The following is a 6,177-nucleotide window of genomic DNA, read 5'->3' as shown; positions in this document are numbered from 1 at the left end:
GCTAACATCAACAGCCTTCCTAGGAGAGCTCCAGAGTACCTGCAACAGTTGTCTCACACGGGGGGTACTATTGAACCTGAGACCCTGTTGTTATCCCTAACAATAAAAGAGGACAAGAACATTGGCCCAATCACAGATGGTTTGGCTTGGCTGTAGACAGGCAGCTCTTTTGTAGACATGGTAAGTAATTTAGATATTACAATTTTGAGTATTTTCAACAACAAAAAAACAGGCTATAAGGAGAAGTAATGGGATGTTTATTTATTTGTAGAGGTCAAGAACAACGATTCAATGGACTTGCACAATCATTGTGATTTGGTTGATTGTGGAATCACATGCTCAAAAGGTAAAGAATTGTATTAATCTTGTTATTTTCTGAACTGTTTTTAAAGAACATGTATTAATATACTTGTACTGCTAATGAATGCAGCAACTACAGCCATGTGATCTAAATGAGTTTATCTCTACGTTGTTCGACAGATTAAAATGAATCCAAACCGCTGGGGCCCTCAGTCAATGATGTATCTCAAAGGAAAATGTAAGTTTAACTTCTGGCTCTGCTTCCATGTCGTGAGGGCATTTAATTTTCTCGTCACGTATTGCTTCCCAAAAGCGATCGATAATGGATATTGTATTTCATGACTTTCAGATGGCACAAGAGATGTACCTGACTATGATGACAGTGTTTACAAATCAGGGTTGAATGGCTGGTACACACTTATTAAAGGTTTGTCTTCATTTTATAATATGCCAAATGTGAAATGGTTATACAATGTCATAGCCTATTGTATATATTGAACATCATTGACAGACTTTAGTAATGTGAGATTGACTACGCATTGTCATATTCCAATTTTGACCGTAGGGTTCCAAAGGTTGAGGTCACTGAATTTCAGAATACCCAGAAGACTTCGAACAACTAATCCACTACTTGGAGTGTTGAAGATAGATGGATATTTTGAGGTTGAAGTAGTTTAGTTATGGGACAATTTTACCTCAAAAAATTGTCTTAAGATGAAGGCTTAAGTATTTTTTCATTTACTTTTTCACTGCTGACATTATTGATATGTTCTTTATATGATAAAATGGTAGTAATTTGTGCTGTGTAAATTTGTACATGTTCTCTTTAAAAATGTATTGCTGGAGAATTTCAACTGAAAATGACTGAATATTGTAATAAATTATTCAAACGGCGAAGATAATGATCCTCACGTGTCTGTTGATGTTGCTCTGAGTGCTCACAACAGACAGTCACGTAGTAGGCATCTGTATGTCTAGCACAGATGTGGGCTAAACTGACCATGAACTGCACTAAATTGTTAACAGACGTCCTACACTTGTCATTTGATTAAATGAGACTAGCTTCAGGCTGTTCTTCACACAGCGTTTAATATTATTATAAGTCTATAGAGCAGCTCTAGTTCTTTCATATCTAGGAACACCAAAGGTGTAAGGGCTATGGATCAGAATGGAGCCAACCCTACTAATGTGTTTTAGCATAGATCCTTCAGTTATTATTTGGCATTTCCTGCCTAAAGATTCATGTTTATACAAAGAACAGCAGTTGAACTTCTCCATACTATTTGTGTTTATTAACCCAGCGCCCAGTGATACACTATATATACAAAAATAGTGGATTCTGCTATTTCAGCCACACCCGTTGCTGACAGGTGTATAAAATCGAGCACAATCTACATAGACAAACATTGGCAGTAGAATGGCCTTACTGAAGAGCTCAGTGACTTTCAATGTGGTACCGTCATAGGATGCCACCTTCCCAACAAGTCAGTTTGTAAAATTTCTGCCCTGCTAGAGCTGTCCCGGTCAACTGTAAGTGCTGTTATTGTGAAGTGGAAACGTCTAGGAGCAACAACAACTCAGCCATGAAGTGGTAGGCCACACAAGCTTACAGAACGGGACCGCCTCGATTGCAAAACTCCAAACTGGAGTTCCAAACTGCCTCTGGAAGCAACTCCAGCACATTAACTGTTCGTCAGGAGCTTCATGAAATGGGTTTCCATGGCGAGCATCTGCACACAAGCCAAGCGTCAGCTGGAGTGGTGTGAAGCTCACCGCCATTGGACTCTGGAGCAGTGGAAACACGTTCTCTGGAGTGATGAATCACAAATTCACCATCTGGTAGTCCGACGGTCGAATCTGGATATGGCGGAACGCAGTAGAACGCTATCTGCCTGAATACATAGTGCCAACTGTAAAGATTGGTGGAGGAGGAATAAGTTAGTTCCAGTGAAGGGAAATCTTAACCTTACAGCATACAATGACATTCTAGACGATTCTGTGCTTCCAACTTCGTGGAATGACAATGCCCCCCATAAACAAAGCGAGGTCCATACAGAAATGGTTTGTCGAGATCGGTGTGGAAGAACTTCACTGGCCTGCACAGAGCCCTGACCTCAACCCCATCGAACATCTTTTGGATGAATTGGAACTCCGCCTGCGAGCCAGGCCTAATCGCCCAACATCAGTGCCCGACCTCACTAATGCCCTTGCTCTCCACAGCAATGTTCTAACATCTAGTGGAAATCCTTCCCAGGAGAGTGGAGGCTGTTATAGCAGCAACGGGGGGACCAACTCCATATTAATGCCCATGACTTTGGAATGAGTTTTGGACATGTAGTGTATGTGGCCGTTACAAGGGATATTTTGTGTGACATTGATAAATGATGAATTATAAAGTGTGATAATCAATAATCATTATCAGCTATATTTGCGGTGGCATGGTCAAGGTAAATGTGACAACAAGCACAGCAGCATCATCTGCTGGATATGAAGGTTGGAGAGTATAATCCTTGCTAAGGGCAGAAGAATATTATATTAAGGTTAAAGATTCTCATACTGTACACACAGCCCCACAATCAAACCCTAACCATAGCCTAACCCTAGCTTCGTGTCCACTTATCAGTTGAACCTTAATTTAAGCCTTAAAGGAGAATTTAGCTTTTTTACAACCAAATCAAAACAAAATAATGTAAATGTCCTGTTGTAAAGACAGTTCAATCACGTGTCCACGTAGTGGTCTGCTACAGTACTGTAGGTGGTCTTCCAAAATACACTGAGTATACAAAACATTAAGAACACCTGCTGTTTCCATGACAGACTGACCAGGTGAGTCCAGGTGAAAGCTATGATCCCTTATTACAGTTTTTCTCAATTGCTAAAACACAATTTCTGAAACCTTGCTCCATTTCCTGAAAACATTAAACACAAAACCTCATCTTCCAGCACTACTTACATAACCTCTGACTCCTCTTTCAAAATGAAACATTTGCCTCAAAACAGTTTTACCTGTGTTCAAAATCAAACACTGCTCTCAAATCATAAACAAAGTGATCAAAATGATATACACTCTCAAGCAGTCAGTAAATAATATGCCGAAAAATAGAAAACACATTGTTCAAAACATACAATTCTCAGGGAGAAGTACATTTTTAATCGAAAAAAAATATTCATATTTTTCCGTCATTGTCTTTTGATGAACGAAAACATGTTCTATCATAGTAGCTCAAAATTGATCAGAAATTACTACTCTGCTCTTGGCAATTTTGTTTTTTGTTCTTCCTCCTGCTTGTACCCCTATTTTTACAGTACTGTACCCTGCATCTCACAAACTTGTCCTTTGTCTCTGTGATACTGTAATTCTTGTTCTTTGTTGATATGAACCTGCAACCAGTCAAAATCTATTGAGCAGTCAGTACTGTTAATAAATGGAAAGCACAAGGTTCAGGGCCATACAATTTGTCCATTGGACAGTATACAGCCTACAATGCACTGTACTACAGAATACAATACTAAAAGGGTCAAAAATCTAAGGAGTAAACGTGATCAATGTGCTTCTTCTTGACTTTGGGCTGGGTCAGGCCAGAGCACTTCGTCGACATCACAAGCAATATTGTCCCTCCTGAGGCAACGGGGGGGAAGAAGCCTCTTGTGTGCCGTATCCAGCCCTGACATGATTCCTCACCTATATCACCACAGGCTAAATCCATGGCTTGCAGCAGATTTACTCTGGTGTAGGGTTGTCTATCATACACTTTCCATCTCCAAGTGGAGAAAAACTCCTCAATCGGATTCAGGAAAGGCAAGTATGGAGGGAGGTACAAGTTCACAAACTGCCCATTGATGTTAAACCATTCCCTTACCTGAGCAGCTCGGTGGAAACGGACACTGTTCCACACGAGCACATAGGTGGGAATGGGATTCTCATTTAGCTCTTGACCCTGCTGCTCTTGAACCTGCTGCTCAAGTAAAATATCTCTTAGATTGTCAATAAATCTTAGAAGGTGCTGGGTGTTATGTGGCCCGAGTGTAACATGGTGATGTAGAACACCATGGTTGCTGATAGCAGCACAGATTGTGTTTGGTATACTCAGTGTATATATTTTTTTTAAAGTGTATTTTTTATTTTTTATAGTGAAATGTTTTTATGCATATCGCTAGTAACAACAGAATAAACACATTTTGAATTACATAACTACAGAAGAAAAGAGGAAAATATCTTTCTAATGATGTCAACGTTATTTCTCAGCTCCTAATAATGAGCAAATTACACTCACTGGAGACAGTTACATTGGAGAATCTGATGTGACTTTTTGTAGCAGGTTTAGGAGAATTAACGTAACAGGTTAGGAGACTGAGATTAAGGTAAAAATGCTGAGGTTAAGCTAAAAATGCGAAAATGCTTTCCTAACCTGTTACAAAATTAATTTTGTATCAAAGTGGTGTGAAAAGAGTGTGTTATATGCTTTCAAAATGCACCTGCAAATTTTCTTGACAATTCTTTTGACAACACATGGCTTACCTTTGTTTAACCAGCTAATCAGCTGCTTAGCGAAAAATGTGTTTGGTGTAACCTATGTTACAGTTTATACTGTTTCTTCCAAATGAAATGTGGGGTTGGTCAAAATAATGAAAATCCATCTACCAAATCTTTTAATTTAAAAATGTTGATTAATTCTCATTGCCATTATCAGACAGCAATATTTTGTTAATGTGTGATGTGGGTCCCTGGGTAACCGGCTTGCCTGGGAGGGGGTCCTTAGGAAATAAAAAGTTGAAGATCCCTGTTATAGAAGGATCCATTCATCTTTTATTTGCATATGTATTTGCCTAATTTGAATGGGTAAGCGGGTTGTGCTCTAGAATCTATATTGATGTAGTTCTGTCCTTGAGCTAATGTTCTGTATTATGTCATGTTTCATGTTTTGTGTGGACCCCAGGACGAGTAGCTACTGCTTTTGCAACAGCCAATAGGGATCCGTATAAAATACCAAATGCTATCCTGTCCACCAATCAAGGCTATTTATGTAAATATGCAAAAATGTGTCTCAACACACCCGCACGGTCAGAATGAGGATTTCAATGGAAGAAGGAGGCTCAGGGAAATAAATGGTGAAAAATATATTTTGAGTTATTTTCATGACATACAGTGATGATTTAAAAAGGTAATAAAATAAACACAGTAGCCTCAACCCTAACCCTATCCTTTATCATCATTTTCTCCTACTTTTTATACTACTTTGAACCCTTAAGGTACTGTAGCTCGGATCCGCATGACTCTCCCATTGACCCAAGGTGCAGGAGCCTGGCTCCGCCTGACTCTCCCATTGACCCAAGATGCAGGAGCCTGGCTCCGCCTGACTCTCCCATTGACCCAAGGTGCAGGAGCCTGGCTCCGCCTGACTCTCCCATTGACCCAAGGTGCAGGAGCCTGGCTCCACCTGACTCTCCCATTGACCCAAGGTGCAGGAACCTGGCTCCGGGAAGCTCCGGTTCAATTTCACAACTGCTTTAGACCTACACCTATATCTAACTATATAACCTTTTATGGACTTGTTAACATCATGTTGCTGTATGTACAAATAAATGAAGTGCACAGTCCAATGACTATGACACGGCTTGTGTAGTCTCACTGTACCTCCAGCAGAGGGCAGTGTTTACCCAAATCAGGAATTTGTTACCCAATGAACCAGGGCCCAATGCGATTTGATCAGATTATACGTTTTTATACAGACCTCTTTTTATAACCTTGACTGTCACTGCATGTACATTGTAATATTAAACCAATGTACTTTCTAATGTATGGAGAGAGAAAATGATCTTTCCATTGTATACAGTAAAATACTTTTAGAATGCTCCATGTTTGAAGCAATGATGTAC

General features: G+C 39.8%; 1 long non-coding RNA gene across 1 annotated transcript; it reads left to right on the top strand.

The window, feature by feature from the left end:
* The first annotated feature begins 30 nt into the window (after nt 1-30).
* Nucleotides 31-538, top strand: LOC109867247 (uncharacterized). Its single transcript, XR_004204832.1, has 3 exons — nt 31-180; nt 272-346; nt 481-538. It is a non-coding gene; the product is annotated as an uncharacterized LOC109867247 (long non-coding RNA).
* Nucleotides 539-6,177: the final 5,639 nt, after the last annotated feature.

The sequence above is a fragment of the Oncorhynchus kisutch genome, linkage group LG22 (assembly GCF_002021735.2).
Source record: "Oncorhynchus kisutch isolate 150728-3 linkage group LG22, Okis_V2, whole genome shotgun sequence".
In the NCBI taxonomy this organism is placed as follows: domain Eukaryota; kingdom Metazoa; phylum Chordata; class Actinopteri; order Salmoniformes; family Salmonidae; genus Oncorhynchus; species Oncorhynchus kisutch.
Note: the sequence above shows the minus strand (reverse complement) of the source record. Positions and strands in the feature narration are given on the sequence as shown.